The sequence below is a fragment of the Oncorhynchus tshawytscha genome, linkage group LG26 (genome assembly GCF_018296145.1).
Source record: "Oncorhynchus tshawytscha isolate Ot180627B linkage group LG26, Otsh_v2.0, whole genome shotgun sequence".
Lineage (NCBI taxonomy): Eukaryota > Metazoa > Chordata > Actinopteri > Salmoniformes > Salmonidae > Oncorhynchus > Oncorhynchus tshawytscha.
The window spans coordinates 39,089,066-39,106,843 of NC_056454.1; the positions used below are offsets into that span (position 1 = coordinate 39,089,066).

The 17,778-nt window shown below is 43.5% G+C and overlaps 1 non-coding gene and 1 pseudogene across 1 annotated transcript; both read right to left on the reverse strand.

Moving 5' to 3' along the window:
- LOC112225611 overlaps positions 1 to 12,109 on the reverse strand; it is a 24,926-nt pseudogene extending 12,817 nt beyond the window's left edge.
- Positions 5,317 to 5,466, reverse strand: LOC112225699. Its single transcript, XR_002949643.1, has one exon. It is a non-coding gene; the product is annotated as a small nucleolar RNA SNORD15 (small nucleolar RNA).
- Positions 12,110 to 17,778: the final 5,669 nt, after the last annotated feature.

Consider the following 17,778-nt stretch of genomic DNA (forward strand, 5'->3'; position numbering starts at 1 on the left):
AATTCTACACCTTTTTCCATGGCTTATGCCGTGTTCTCATGCCATCTGAGTGACTCAAACATAACGTTTTAGTTCACACTAAAAACGCCCCAAACATTTTTGCTTCTATAATTTGTATTATAATGTACATCTTATTTTGGGGGTGGCGGCCACTATTGAATGAATATAGGGGAAACACCTGTACAGGCGAGATCCTGAAAAGAAGTTGTATTGTGATGTCAAGTAAACTAGTTTGTATTAACCTGTTTTAGGAATGTAACCAACAGGTGCAGGGTGAGAACAGAGGTGAACTGCATGTCAGATCTGCCAGGTCTCTTGTTGGTGTCCATCTAGTGGAGTACTAGCTCTGATCTGACCACGGACCAGTCCAACAGGCGAGAATGATTCGCAGGCATGTGACAAAGCAATGTGTCCTCACCTTTCCTCTGTGCTGTCGGATACCCTTCCACAGAGGTTTGAGTACGGAGTCAAAGGACTCGATACCGTAGGGCGTGGCAGCCTCCGCCAGGGCGGCGATGGCCAGGGCACTGATGGTCCGCACCTTCTGCTGCTCATCCACCAGACCTGAGGGGGGCAGACACGGCGGGGGTCAGATCATCATATATGTTATCCTTCTTTGTAAAGTGTATTGTGACCAACGATGCACTTTAAAATAAACTTGAAATGTCATCCCTCGCACCCTAGATACTAGAAAACTAATCTACTTGAGTCAAATATACTAGTCATTACTAAATATGGTGGTAGGCAGGATGGCACAACTAATGTAATAGTACATTAGTTATGTACTATAACTAAAAAACTAATCTACCCCCTCAGGTCCAATAGCATCCTCAGGCAGTGGTCCCTCACCATGCTCGATGATCTCCACCAGACTCCTCAGATGGGGCAGGATGGCACAGCCCATGAGGATGGCGATCTGCTGGACAATCTTGATGCCCGTGTGGCGGGCCTGCCAAGACTTCTTGCTCTTACACACAGCTTTGAGGAAGGGCAAGAGGGAGGGGATACCCAGAGCGGACGCTACGACAGCGAAAGCCCTTGCTGTTGTATTTCTGACGTATTCATCCATGTTGTCAATATCAGGCCTCATGGTGGAGATCATAGTGGCCAGGCCGGCAGCCTAGAGGGGAGGGAGGAAGGGAGGGTAAGAGATCAACTAAGATGAATAGGTGTTTATGATAGTGCTTGCATAGACATCCTAAGTATACTTTTTCTAATGTGATTTCAGGTCAAAATGTATTTGCTACTTGCTTTAGGGATGTGACCAACAAGGTGAGAACAGAAATGAACTGGATGTCAGACTGGCTAGTTCTCCTGCTGGGTTTTCATCTAACGAAGTACCAGCCCTGATCTGACCAAGGACCGATCCAACAGGCATACGACCCAACTGTGGTGGGTGTGTGAGTACATTATAGGGCTGGAAGTGGGGCTCACCTTGGCCAAATTAGAGATGATCTCTCTGCCCTCCACTCTGGCATAGTAATCTTCATCAATCAGCAGGGGCTCAATCACCACCAGGATCTGGGGAACAGAGAGTCAATTAGTGAGGGCCAATCTCGGCACAGGAGACATATTGCAAACCGAGTCAGTGAGTCCCTCGCTCTCACACGTGACGACCCACCTTGTGTACATATGGGCGGACCAGGTCATCTAGCTTGTAGAGGATGCGGTCTATGACCTTGACCAGCAGGTGGCGCTCCTGGTCCTCCAGAGTAGGAGACATGAGCAGGGGCAGGATCTGGTTGAACAGGGGCCCTGCTCCAAACTCCCTTGCCTTGTCTGTGATCTGACGCAGGGCAGCCTGAGAAGGGACGCAAGGGGGTTAGACTGGACGGTTGACTTTTCAGTGGTGAGAGTTATACACAAAAAGGAAGATGGAGCTAAGTCTATAGAGATGAAAAGTAACACTAGATAGGCCTATGTCAAACCTTCCTAAATCAGATTGTGCTGATAATGGCAGCCATCTTGGTCAGGGAAATGTTCCATTAAATTCTGTGGTCAAGACTAGAGGTCGACCGATGATGATTTTTCAACGCCGATACCGATTATTGGAGGACCAAAAAGCCAATACCAATATTTTATTTGTAATAATGACAATTACAAAAATACTGAATGAACACTTATTTTAACTTAATATAATACATAAAATCATCTTAATCATAAATCATTAAATCAATTTAGCCTCAAGTAAATATTGAAACATGTTTAATTTGGTTTAAGTAATGCAAAAACAAAGTGTTGAAGAAGAAAGTAAAAGTGCAATATGTGCCATGTAAGAAAGCTAACGTTTAAGTTCCTTGCTCAGAACATGAGAACATATGAAAGCTGGTGGTTCCTTTTAACACGAGTCTTCAATATTCCCAGGTAAGAAGTTAAGGTGTAGTTATTATAGGAATTCTAGGACTATTTCCCTCTATACCATTTGTATTTCATTAACCCTTGACTATTAGATGTTCTTATAGTATTGCCAGTGTAACAGTATAGCTTCCGTCCTCTCATCGCTCCTCCCTGGGCTTGAACCAGCAACACAATGACAACAGCCACCATCGAAGCAGCGTTACCCATGCAGAGCAAGGGGAACAACTACTAGAAGTCTCAGAGCGAGTGACGTTTGAAACGCTATTAGCGCGCTAACTAGCTAGCCATTTCACTTCGGTTACACCAGCCTCATCTCGTGAGTTGATAGGCTTGAAGTCATAAACAGAGCAATGCTTGTCGCAAAATGAAGAGCTGCTGGCAAAACGCACGAAAGTACTGTTTGAATGAATGTTTACGCGCCTGCTTCTGCCTACCACCGCTCAGTCAGATACTTGTATGCTCAGTCAGATTATATGCAACGCAGGACACGCTAGATAATATCTAGTAATATCATCAACCATGTGTAGTTAACTAGTGATTATGATTGATTGTTTTTTATTAGATAAGTTTAATGCTAGTGTGACAAAAACCAAAAGGGATCTGCACACTCCCTCTACATGGGAAGACAACTCTGCTACAGGACATCCATGGGACCTCATGGAACCATGGACTACACCTACTGATAATGGACACCAGGGGGAGACAGAGGAGATACCAATCATAGACTTCTCTTCAGCTGAGACTTGAAACACCACACCCAACAGTGGAAACAACCAGCTGGTATCATCAAGTGTAATCTACTCATCAGACCACGGAAGCAGAGCTATGGGCGTCAGTACTCTGTGACTTAGACTTAGAAGGGTGAATCAGAATGATGTAAGAGAGCTATCACTGTGCACTTGACAGAAACCATAACATTGCGCAGTGTGGTCCAGCACTTTGCGAACTTCCCCTGTAAAAAAAAAGTATATAAAGAGAACAGAGATCATGAGAGAACCATGATTCTCACTGACATATGAGACAGACTTCATATGGAGAATCATCATAGGTGAAATTACTATTGCACTATACGCTTTTTGTTAGACTAGAACAATATTCAAGAACTGGTTAAATTTTGCTTAAGAATTAATTGGATCACTATCTGAATCTACCTGGTTAAGCTCTGTGAACCCGAAATTGAGTCTCTGAAACACAGGGGTCTTGACACCTCTTGATCACAGACAAAGCGGCAGTCACACAGTGAGACATCAGGTACAGATGTGATTAGCAATACAAGGACACAGCCAAGTACCGGTTACAATATATTGAGTCCATACACAGAGTTGGAAGTGAATAGTAGTAAGGTATTAGAATTCAGAATCAAGCATTATTACTGAGAGAATACCAATTACATGAAAGTGACCAAGGGGACTGAGCATTTAAGGTAATTGAACTCTTTTTGCTATTTAGTCAATATTGTTAGAAGTGTTAATGAATTTAAAGTTTTGCAATATTATCTGGCATTAGTATAAAGTGTATTAAGGATTGATTGAGCACTATTGATGTATTATGACTGTATAACCATTGAATTGTAATGATGTGTATAAGACAAAAAACAGAGTGACTTAATAAAAGCTTGAAACTTTGACAACTAGGCCAGATTAACGATCTGGAGAGCAAACGCCTTTGACACTCTCACTGAACAGAAAGTGACCCTGGTTATAGGTTAAAGTGATTGCACTAAAGAATATTTCATTGTGTGGACAATAATATATTTTTAAGAGAGTCAAAACATATACCAATACTAGTTTCCAAGTGACTACTAGCTGACGAGCATAATAACTTACAGAAGATTAGATATTAGGTATTGATATATAAGAGAAGACGACAAGGTAAGGGAGTATAGTAAGAATCTATAAACATAAAGTAATAAAGTACTCATCTATCCAAGGCCCCATACTAGACCGGAAATAAGGGAGTGACAATGTGAACGAAGGAACAAACCCAACTCACGCGAAGGGCCATTACGAATAAATAGAAGGGTTGGTAGGGCCGCACGGCTAGGCCCTTGTTACACCGAAGTAACTAAAATGCTAAAGTACTCTGCCCAGCCAGAGGACGGGGTAGAGGCTTTTGCTGCAGGTATTGGGCTAAAGTCAGCACCGTGACACTAGCTAGCAACTTACCTTGGCTTACTGCATTCGCGTAACAGGCAGTCTCCTTGTGGAGTGCAACGAGAGAGAGGCAGGTCGTTATTGCGTTGGACTAGTTAACTGTAAGGTTGCAAGATTGGATCCCCCGAGCTGACAAGGTGAAGATCTGTCGTTCTGCCCCTGAACGAGGCAGTTAACCCACCATTCCTAGGCCGCCATTGAAAATAAGACTGTGATCTTAACTGACTTGGCTAGTTAAATAAAAAGGCATAAAAAATATACAATTTTTATTTTTTTAAATCGGCGCCCAAAAATACCGATTTCTGATGGTTGAAATCGGCCCGAATTAATCGGCCATTCCGTTTAATCGGTCGACCACTAGTCAAGACTATGAGGACAGTTGGTATCTGGTCTCACCTTTCTCATGGGAGGTGTTCCGTTCTTGATCTTCAGCAGTAGTTTCATGATCTTACGTTCCTTCTGTTCCTCTGGGCTCAGAGTGGACTCATCTACCTCAACAAGCAGTTTGTCAAAGTACTGAATGTCGTCTGGTTTGAGGAAGGGCAGGTTCCCACTGGGCTGGTCGTTGATCTGCTTCATGGAGCGGTCCTCCTGCTGCATATGGAAGCCCGTCATGCCCCCATGGGGGTGGGGGTGGCAGACAGCTTCCGGGCGGGTACGGATGGGCACATAGCCTGCTGGTGGGGGAAGGACCTGTGGAGGGAGGTGAGGGGATGAAACGTTAGTACTGTTCATTTATCATACTTTAGTGATTCACTTTATTTACTTCAGTTCCATTCACTCTTTCCCTGTATTGGAATCGAGCCCTTCTCAGACAAATGCCTCAATGTCTTCAACTGAAGAGACACGCTGCTTGTGGGGATCCCAACCCAGAGACACAGAACGTGACCCTGGCCCAGTGACCCCAGAGACAGAATGTGTCCCGTTCCAACTCGTCATTGTATCATCACCGAAGACCATTCAATCACTTAATATAGATACTGCATTTGATGTGACAATGTTCTGGGGAGTGTGTGAGTGTGTGTACCTTGTATCCTTCTGGGAACATGGCATCCAGCTCATCGTCTGTGAGAGGTCGGTTCCTCTCGTCTATCTCCCTCTCCCAACGCCAGGCCTGCAGCTGCTCTGGGGTCATGCTCATCAGGTGACCTGACAGGATAGGAAATGCATGCATAATGTAAACATGCCTCAATAACCCAGTATCATGACTTAGTGGAACATTCTACTACTTCTATTCCTACTACTAGTAAATGAACAAGTACATAATATCAATTCACCAACAGTTATCAGTGTTAAATGATATTCTACCTCTAAGGAATTTAAAATGGGTTTCAAAGGCCTGACAGGAAGGCTAGGTGATTAACAGTACCTGGAGAAGGAGTGGCCATATTCATGGCAGGGGTTCCGATAGGAGTTTTCCCAGGGGTCATCAGTGGTGTGGAAGAGCCCATCTGGCTGGCGGGGGTCTCATCCCAACGGGATTTCCTTTTACTGGCCCCGGGGGTGGGGGTCTCTCCCACTGACTCGTCTCCTCTGTCTGTACGGGGGGTCTCAGCCCAACCACTTCCATGACCAGGGGTCTCCCTCTCCGTCTTGGGGGTTTCGTCCCATCGGTTTTTGCGCACGCTGCCTGTGGCTCCCCCGTGTCCAGGGGTGGTGTGTCCCGGTGTGTCCCCTCTGCCTGGCGTGGCTGCTCCAGCCGGGGTGTGGCTAGGGGTGGGGTCCCACATTCGGGAGCTGGGGGTGGCCCCTGGGGTCTCACTGCCCTTGTTCCTTCCGGGGGTCTCGTCCCAGCGGCTGTTGGAGGGGGTGTGGCCAGGGGTGTGTCCTGGGGTCTGCTGTATGTGTGGTAGGGCGTGTCCAGGAATAAAGGGCTCAGTGAGTTCTCACAGTACAGAAATGTAAACTGGAGAAGCACGGTTGAGTTACTTTGTTCCACTAGGATCTTAAAAGGCACATTTTAAGTCAAGGCAAATAAACTGCCCCAAAAACACTTCTATATCATTTGCTGATCGAACACCCGACCAAAAAAAATAATTGTAAGGATACAAACGGGATCTGATGAACTAAGATAATAAGTTTTACCTCAGCAGCCTGATCGGCCTGGTCCCAGCTGGACATCTTCTTCGGTGTGCCGGCGTTGCTGGGGGTTCCTGATTGGTCCTGTTTCTCGGCCGTCTGGTCCCAGCGGCGTTTACGCTTTGCGGCGGCAGCAGCAGCAGCAGCCTGGGAGGCAGCAGAGCCGTTGACAGCCTTCAGGTCTCCTGTTTTGGCCTTCTCTGCCATCTGCTGACGGATCTCTTTCTGCATGGAGGGAAAGCAAGAGACAGTGAGAACACCAACCAAAGGATACACACAATAGGGGAAAGTTTCCTGTGAGATTTGTAGGACTTAAGTCTATTGTAGGCAACGATACACCACACTGAACGACACAATTTCATTGTGTGGGTGAATTTATTATAAACTGGGTGGTTGGAGCCCTGAAGACTGATTGTTTGAAAGCCATGGTATATCAGACTGTATACCACAGGTATGACAGAACGTGATGTTTACTTTTCTAATTACATTAGTAACCAATTTATAAAAGCAATAAGGCACCTCAGGGGTTTGTGGGATATGGCCAATATACCACGACTAAGTGCTGTATCCAGGAGCTCAGTGCATAAGAACAGCTATTAGCAATGGTATATTGGCCATATACCACACCCACTCGGGCCTTATTGCTTAATTATATCCTTTATGGACACACATCACTCAGAAACATAACCTCAAGACAAAGCCATGCCCTTGGTCTAAAGCAGTGTTTACCAACCCTGGTCCTCCAGTACCCCCACCAGAACACCTTTTCATTGTAGTCCCAGACAAACACACCTCCTTCAGTTCATTGAGGGCTTGTTGATTAGTTGACAAGTTGAATCAGGTGTGCTTATCCAGGATTACAATAAAAATGTGTATTGTCGGGGGTACTGGAGGACCACAAAGGGGGTTTATGTGGTCTGTCTTACCTCCTCTTTGGTCAGGTGCTGCTCCTTCATGACGTCCATGTACGACCTGGACTGCAGCTTAGGGTCCGGCGTTTTGCCCCCTGCGCGAAAGAGCACCAACAAGACACAGGGCAGCCGATTAGAAAACGCCCCCAGGACCCGGCTTCATAACACACACAGCAAGCACAACAACACAGCCAGCTCAGCTAGGCCCTCACTTTTTCTTTAGGAAACATTTACTGGTTTAGTTCCTTAAGCTGAATCACAACAAGACAACCCTAGATACACAACATACAGACAGTCCTCTCTTGCTTGCCTTACATACAAACATAGCTGTCTAAAAAAAAAACAGGCAGATACATTGAGAAACAGCGGAGGTTGTTTTGTCTTTCTTTCAAGGAGATAACAGGAGAGGATAAAGCCATCACTGATGCAGGGGTCCTGGGCTGTGCTCTCCAGAATACGTACACTTTCAGTGCCAAGGGTCCTTCTGCAGTCAGACTTCAACCGGCAGAAAAGAAGCCTAGAAAATGTCTATTTACCATTAGTAACACTTTGGAAAAGGGTTGGAACTCACACACATAAGCATACCACCTGTGATTTGTTTTATTTACGTCACAAAAGAAAAATCCTCCTGGGGCTCAAACTTCAAAGTAAAAATAAATAAAATATCCCCCAGAGTGCGAATTACTGATAGCATTTTAAGAAAATGAAGTCAAGATTTTTTTAAACCAAATCTAGGAATGTTCTGTGAGATAAATGTGTAGCTACTTTATGTAACCCAGGGCAGGGAGAGTATATCTATATATATATGTAGTAACACGTATACCTGAGGGGCAGTGGAGGCAACTTTTAGATCCATACGATCAATACCTTAGTTTCAGGGGAACTGGCCACATGCTACTGAACAGTCGCTAGTTTGACCTTGGAGTCCACTGCTATTCCAACTTCGTAAATGTAGATCTTGACTTCCTTTTTAGAAAAATGTTTTAAAAATATATATATATATATTATGAATTACAAGATAAATCTAAAGCAAAAGACCACCATAAAATGGCAGAGGTTTCAATTTAATTCTATAAAAATAAGTCTTTGGTAGAAGACAAAATAAAAGGTTGTTGGGGTAGAGGTTTGTTGGGGTATAGCTGCTTTTCCCCCACCCAGACAGACAACCAGCCAGTGGACCCTGACAAAACTGACAAGCGCACACTTCTGTCTGTTCACCATAACCTACACAGGATGAGTTGCTGCACCCTTAAGAGACTGCAGTACAGGACTGGCAAAGCAGTACTGCTGTAGGAGAGAAATTAAGGACAGTTAGTATGGGCCTGTGGAATTGCGGCACACAGATTTCTTGATATGTTTCTATTTTACAAAGATGTGAAATAGAAATATAATTCCACAACATATTTGTATATGACAGAGCTGTCTACATGCAGGTTTGATACAGCCCTACCCCAGACTACATTGAGGCACTAAGGCCAATTAAATCTCAGACCCTACAGGCAAATTGTTGCATTACAAATAAATTGTTGCAACATGTAAATAAACATACTGTAAACTTAATCTACAAGGTATGTGTTTAGTTAATCAAAAGCTTAATGGCTAGTCAAGCTGTAGTCTGAGAAATAGGCCATCCTTGGTTACTGACAGGCTATGCAGTTCATTCTAACGAACAAACATACATTTAAGCTGGCAAGACAAACAAGTTGTAGCCAGGTTTAAGCTTTGAGAAATGTGAATATATGTAAGTGACGGCTCCGTGCCCTGTGAGAGGTAAGGGACAGGACAATTACTGGAGACAAAGCCCTTTGGCCGTCACTGTAATCCACTCTACTACTTAGACCCCTGGAGCCCAAGTTAAGATCCCTGACCAGACTTGGACTAAATGCCATTTAAAATGGGCTTGAAATCTGAAACCATAACTCACTAGTATTGTTGATGACAACTGCACTATAGTTTGTGTGTGAGTCTCACAATCGACTATGTTCTCATCTCTTCTAATGGAACTTCCCTAGCCCCTAGAAGTCTGACAAGCCTGCAGTGGTGGTAACTGACCATAAACCTGCACAATGATACTATAGTGGAGTGAAGAAGGAAGGGCCACTTGGAACAAAAGGGTGGTAAAATAGCATTGCTTATTACGAGTGTTCTTGTTTTACACAGGAATACTTTGAAGCCTCAGATCTGTACCCAGGTGGGTCGGCAATCTGGGGGCATTCCTTGACTGGGAGCCAAGCTTCAGACAGCCAGCACATTTCTGGCTTCTGACTGCCTCGTGATGGGGTGGTTTGTGTGTGCGGTAATGGGGTCATTGCGTTACCGCTTACTGGGTACAGCAGGGTGCAGCACATTGTATGAGCAGGTGAATTACCCCAAGGATAAGCATTAAATCACAAACAATTAAAAACATGTTGCTACTCACATTACCCAATACCTTTCTTTAAATTAAACAGTTCATGATATAGATAGCCACATGTGTCTGTTAACCCTTCGAGACACTCACAGGCGACCTGCCACCCATGTAGTATTAGGTATAATAGTCTGTAACCAAGACAACAACCACCTAACCACCTCTCCCTAAAACATATGGACCCACTTACTGGCAAAAGTTGAATTTCCCACAACTTCGCACAACTTAATTAGTTTACAATTATTCTAATTTTCGAAAAAAAAAAAACTTGTATCTGCCAGGTTTGCACCAAAAGCAAAGAGATTTTATTGAGACAAAATGATGAGTGATAAAAGACACCCTCGGGGCAGAAAATATTACCAAGGGAAGGTCTTAGTCTGGGGAGCAAGCAGGTGCACAGTGCTCGAAGGGCTAAGCAGCAAGAGGTGGGTTGGAACCCTTGAAAGGCATCCATGGGATCATGGCAGATACAGTACTACACATAACATATATCAGGGGAGGACACTATGGAGGGAACATGGAGGGGTGAAATTTACCGTCTGCAAAGGGGTCAAGACGCTCCGGAGAGATGATCATCTGTCGACGTCTGGCCTTGTACTCGTCTTCACGCTCTGCAATCTTAGCGGGCCGGTGTTCGGCGAACGGGTCGTACTGAGAGGAGAGACAACACAGCATGTTACAATACATGTCATCATGGTAAACATTACAGAGTTTGATAGGTAGCCATTCTAAAAATGGTGTCTATGACAAGATATGAGCAGGATAATTATGCAAATCCAAAACATTAGCACTAAGATTTGGTAAAAGGTACTCTTGTCAGTTCTGAACTCCAATGTAGAATTCTACAGGAAGAGAGGAAGATGGTGTTGCGAACCTGTTCATCTGACTGTGGTATTGCATTGAGTATAGCCACCGGAGCGTGATATCCCGGTTTCTTCTGTCCAAGTAGACTCGTTGATGAGTCCTCCTCATCATCCTGAAAATAAGAGAGACAAGAGTCTGGTCAAGCCTAGCCATTTAAGGCAGACTCTCCCAGCTCGAGGACAACAAGACATATTGGTGTAGCCAACTCCATAAAAAAACAGACAGTGGAATAGCTGATGTCTGACCCCTAGGAAGAGAAAGAGGATTTCAGTGTTGCATACAGCAGATGACGTGCAACACTTTTCCCAAGTTACAAAGAAAACATGCATCATTACATCACAGGATTTGACATCAGGACTTACATCCTCCTGTTCATTGGCCGCGATGGAGGTGACATATCCAGCGAAGCGGCTATCGCTGCCACCGTAGATCTCCTGGTCGTAGTATCCAGTAGAGTCCAGGCCCACACCCTGATCTCCTCCCTCCTCCACCAGGGCAGCTTTCATGCCCTGGATCTCCAGGATCTGGGCCTCGATGTCTGGGGGGGAAGAACAATAGTCATTGACCATCTGGGCATGTTGACAACATCACCAATGATGTCAAGCATATTACCAAATCAAATGCGATTTTACATTAATGTAAATGAATAAGCAGCAGTGACAGGTTATACATGAACTAAAATAGATGCCATTGCAACGAATTATTAAGCTTGACTACCATGCTCAAATCGTGCGCTGTGTTGACAAAGTAGGGCCTGCTAAATTAGTTTCAATTTTAGCTTGCCAACGGCTAGATAAACCACATAGCTAGCAACTTACAGAATATCCGGCAGGATTAGTTAGTTACGTTATGTAGTTCTTTAGCATTACCTTCAACGCCATCTTAACTAGGTAGATTTTACAACACCAATGTGACGCTGTAGCCATATCAATATCATAGCAAGTTACGCATGTCTACATCTACACAAACCTCCCATAAATAGTATCAAGAACACACTAATATATATATTTTTTAAGACAATCATGCTTATTGAAATTGTGTATTATCTAGGTTAGCTAGCTTAGTAGTTAGCGGGACGCCATTATCTATTATGCGCCCGGCCTCGTTACGTCTAGATTGTCAACATCATGTCACGAATGAAAATAGAGCTAAGACATATAACGTTAGCTGACTTATAAACAGATGCATTTTGTCGTATATTTACTATGAAACTGACGTAAGTAAAATTAGGTTATAATAGTATTTTAAAACACGTTGTAAATAAATAATCTTACCTTCGTGTGTTTTGGCGATCTTCGCCATTTTGGTGGTTCAGTAAGACTGAAACCGGAAATCAAAATTAATTAATATCCGTTCTGCAAAAATAGATGCGCAGGCGTGTGTAAAAACAGAGAAAATGTACATTTGTGTCTAAATATCACAGTTCCCAGTTGCTTGAGAGGGACATTTCTGAGGTTTTTAAATTTCAATTAAAATACTTAACGCCCTAAAATTAGTTTGGCTATGAGAAAACAGGAAGTTTTAATATTGTGAATAAACTAACCAATTCATTGGGTATGAAATCAAAGTAGCACTTTGAGGGAACTGTTAATAAATGTATGCTGAAAATCCAAAAACGTAAACCACCATAGAATATAGTATATATTTGATTTATCTATTATAAATAAACACAGGCCAGGCTGGGAGTAGCACACGGTAAGCTGAAGGGAAGCGACCCTGGAGAAGATGAAGTGCCCTGCTCAATGGCACATTAGTGGTGCCTGAGATATTGATATCAATCACCCTTACGTACATTGGTTAGCTGAAGTTTCTCTAGAAACTAGCTTAAATTCTAAATGACCATTTTATAATTATATTATTAATACAGTCAATGTTATTACAATATGCTTGGCCTGATATGCAGTTCACTTGTAAAAGCATAACCTGTGTCTCCATATCACATTACTCAGTCAGAAGCATTACAAGAACCATGCTATGGGGAAGAAAATATACAGTGACGGTTTTGACACACTATTTGGTCCTAAACAGAGAGTACACACTGGCAGAATACCTGACCACTGTAACTGAACCAAAATTATGGAAAGCTTTGACTACATATAGACTCAGTGAGTGTAACAGTATAGCTTCCGTCCCTCTCCTCGCCCCTTCCTGGACTCGAACCAGGAACCCTCTGCACACATCAACAGGCAGCCTCGAAGCATCGTTACCCATCGCTCCACAAACCACTACTTCAAGGTCTCAGAGTGACGTCACCGATCGAAACGCTCTTAGCGCGCACCACCGCTAACTAGCTAGCCATTTCACATCGGTCACATGAGCATAGCCTATTGAGAGAGGCTCCCATAGGCAGACCTGGCTCTCAAGAGAAGACAGGCTATGTGCACACTGCCTTCAAAATGAGGTAGAAACTAAGCTGCACTTCCTAACCTCCTGCCAAATGTATGACCATATTAGAGACCCATATTTTCCTCAGATTACACAGACCCACAAAGAATTCTAAAACAAACCCAATTTTGGGTGAAATAACACAGTGTGCCATCACAGCAGCCATATTTGTGACCTGGGGCCTGTTGCACAAAAGTAGAATTAAGACATCCGGGATAAATGACTCAGCTGAGCTCAATGAAGCCAAAACATGTGCGTCCAGGCTTAATTGGTTGCACAAAGACCAAGCCAGGATGAGCAGACACGGATTCATTAAGCCAGGTGAAACCAATCCTGGATAGGTGCGCGCTCACGGCTCACTCAAATAGACCCCGCCACAGATCACAGATTAACTGATTTACCATGGCAACTAGAGCCGCGTACTTTTCCCCGTCGGAAGCACAAATCCTCATGGAGGCATACGAGGAGGTAAAATATATAATTAAGAAGAAAGGCAACACCGCCACAGTGATAAAGCAAAGAGAAAAAGCGTGGCAAAGTATTGCAGACCGCCTGAATGCGCAAGTAGTGCACAATTACACACTCACCGCTCCGCTGAAACATCACAATTACAATTCAAATATTTAATTCACATCTCCAAAAATGCAGTTGTACTGTAATTATGAAACGGTTAAATTTTTTATTGAAATGCACTGCAGATATGAGTGAAATTGTGTAAAGTAACTCCATCACACTGTATAAAGCTATGATAAATTTTTTGATATTTTTACTGAAAACAAGACAAAAATACCAAGTAATTTTTTGCAGTGTGACTCCATTAAATGTGTGTGATTAAACATGATTAAACATGAACGGGCCAAAACGGACATGGCAGCAGGTCAAAATCAAATACAAGAACATTCTGCAGAATGGTATGGTCCCTGACTAATATTTAACAAAGCACAAGCATATATTGTACCCAGAAGGTGCCTGCTCACACATTGTCTGTACTGTTTTAGCAGTGAAAAAGAATACCCACAGACAAGGCACGGGTGGTGGGTCACCAAAGGCTGACCTTACCCCAGCAGAGGACATGGCCTTGGAGCTAAATAAAGGCAGGCCCGTCTTAGAGGGGATCCCTGGGGGAAAGAGACGAGCATAGGTTCCTCCCAAGATGCCACCCGCTTCATTCAAGGTATGTCCTTCCATCTCTACATGGGATACAACCACATTCATATTGAATCAATTTGGACTGTCTGACTTTGGTTTACCTATTGCCTTGCAGTGTCTGGCAGCACTGTGTTCCTGTTAGAGCCACCAGCACAAGCACCAGACGATGCTGATCCAGTGAGTACTCCATCAAAGGCATACTGTAGGCCTGGCATGTCTTGTCTACTAGCTTCAATATGAATCCGATTAAATGTGATAGGGTGAAGGCCCCAGTGCAGCAGCAACAGCACATGATGGAGACGATGATGAGGAGGAGACCATCTCTCTGGATTCCAGAAGGCATGAGGTATCATGTTAAGACTGTGAAAGTACTATTTACTCTACAATGGTGAGGAGTCCTCATCAAAATCAAAAAATCTAATTTCTTTTACAGGACCCAGATGCTATACAGTGGGAAAACCAGCCTGGCAACATAGTGCGTATTAATAAAAGGACACCACATCCTGCCAAATTCCAGCTGCGCTAATTGTATTGTGTTCACAGAGCTCACAAGCTATCAGAAAGTTGTATGGCAACCACCTCCGGCGCCAAATAGAACTGGCAGACATAGACATTCAGTACAAGAAGAAAAAGATGGAAAATCTTGCACTGGAGTTCGAAATAAAAAAGAGGACAATTAGGAAACTGGACCTTGAAATAAAAAAACTTGAGAGGGAGGTGAGATATGCCTTCAATGTACACTGTATGCTAACTGTAACACAAATGTATTAATCATTATTTTTCTTTCCTCCCCCAGCTCCAAGAAGATGACACAGCTCAAAATAAAAATTAGGTATATTCTCGTAAAGTCAAGTGAGCCATGACATATGAGCTCTTATTGTGAGCACACAGGACGGTGGCATCTTTCTAAGGTTTTTTTTATTTTCCCAGCAATCAGTACAACCAAGTCATCGTTATAAGGCATCGCCCTCTTTTGCCCACCCCCAGCACCAGGTGTGGCCACTAGCCTATATGAAGGCCCAAAATTGTGTGTTCCTTTCTGCTCTGACAATGGCATGCCCATTCGTGCGAGATGTGGTGGATGAAGAAGCACTTGTGCTGAGGAGAGCCTTCAGGCGAGAAAGGGTCTTCAGGGACCGGTTGGACCCACTGGCCTTCCCTGATGACCATCTATATGAAAGATACAGGTTTTCTGCAGATGGCATCAGGTATCTATGCAGACTACTGGGTCCCAGGATTAAGCACCGCACTGCACGGAGCCATGCACTGAGTGTGGAGCAAATGGTTTGTGTGGCCTTGCGCTTTTTGCTAGTGGAGCCTTCCTGTACTCAGTGGGGGATGCAGAACAGCTGAACAAGGCCACAATTTGCCGCACAATAAGGAGTGTGTGTCTGGCTATCAAAGCATTAGCAGATGTCTTCATCTCCTTCCCTGGCCACAGAAGACTCTGTGACATCAAAGAGGAGTTCTATAGGATTGCAGGTAAGAGGATCTACAAATTACAGGACAACTGTTAACACATAGTAGGATACTCATTACTTTGTGTGACAGGTTTCCCCAATGTCATTGGTGCAGTGGACTGCACACACATAAGGATAAAAGCCCCTCAGGTGCCCATGAGGCCGATTTTGTGAATAGGAAATCCTTTCACAGCATTAATGTTCAGGTGAACATAACTTTTTGATATTGTCCATTGACGAACACTCTGCATTGCCAGTGATGTGCATTGATTGGTGTAATATTCCTCATCTTATGATTTCAGATGGTCTGCAATGCTGACTGTGTGATCAGCAATGTTGTGGCAAAATGGCCTGGCTCAGTCCATGACTCCAGAATCTTTCGGGCCTCTGAAATCTATCAGTGCCTATCACAAGGTAAGCCACACAACCCCTATTTATAACCATCATGGCTGTGTCAAGAATATCACTGTGTTTATGAGGTAGTAATGATGAGATTTTGTGTTGACAGGTGAATTCTCTGGTGTGTTGCTGGGAGACAGGGGTATGGCTGCCAGCCTTTTCTCCTGACACCTTTCACAGACCCCCAGGAAGCACAGCAGGCCTACAACCATGCCCATGCCAGGACCAGGGCCAGAGTTGAAATGACCTTTGGCCTCCTGAAGGCACGCTTTCACTGCCTTCACAAATTAAGGGTCAGCCCTGTTAGGGCATGTGATATTACTGTGGCTTGTGCTGTCCTCCACAATGTGGCCTGCCTGAGGAAGGAGAGGGCCCCCAGAGTGCCACCAGCCATGGACTGGGACAATCCGGCAATCTTCCCTGATGACGACAGTGGTCGGCTGCTGAGGGACCAATATGTGTTGAATTATTTTAGTTAGTATGTGTGCTTTCAATTTTGGTTAAATATGTCCTGCGGTGGCAGAGGAATTTGGTTTTTTTGGGGTTCGTTTTTTGACGAATTTGGCCTCTTATGTTTGTGCGGTATACTGTGTGTAATACAAGGCTGCAGGGAGGCTACTGCATCCATTCATTTGTCTGTTCAGTTGATGTGTATGGATTTGTCCTGCATTTATTTTAGTGTGCAGACATGCAGGGTGTGTTATATACAGACCTTTGAATGTGTATGTATCATTTTGTATAATATGCTTGGATTCTGTGCTTTCCATCTTGTAGAGTCACTGTGACTTCAGTTTCGAAAGGAGCTGATGGTTTACCTGCTTTGTTTTGTCCTTATTCAATAAAGGAACATAATGTTACACATTGTGTTTTTATATTCATATGGAATGTGTATTTGTTTATATGACAGAGTACTAGGGCCACACTGAAGAAAAAGGATAAAGTCATAAATTTATGAGGCTGGTTCTTTCTGCAGAAAAGCTACATATTGTTTTTACAGTTTTGATACTTATGACAATGTGATACTTAATATTCTGGCACATCAGCATGTCTTTGTTTATGAAACCATACTGAAGTACAATTTCACGAAATGCCCCACATCTGTCATTCTTTAAAACAACTGGTTACAATATTATGACGTGTTTTTTTCCCCTCTGTGGCCCTAATATTCTATCATTTTATATATAGCCTTATAGTCTATGGGAAACTGTAAATTATCTAATGATAGCAACATCATCTAAAAATCATTTTTTATCCAAAATCATTGAAATTAATGATCACAAACGTTTAAATAATAACAGTGGGTCTAGTTATATGTGATAACAATGTATAGTGAAATAACTATTGGTTTCCATTTGTGGTGACTGCTGACTGACATTAGGGATGAGATTAAATAGATCCTGGAATTTAGCCTGGTCTGGAGCAGGCTAGCTCCACAGAATAAATCTCCATGGTAATTTATACCATAACATATCCTCCTGCCCCCTATCCATCTTTAGTGCAACCGGATTATGGATCAATTGAGCCAGGATCACCAAAATATCCTGGCTTAATCCCTTATCCTAGTTTTGTGCAACAGGCCCCTGTTGCCACAAGAAAAGGGCAACCAGTGAAGA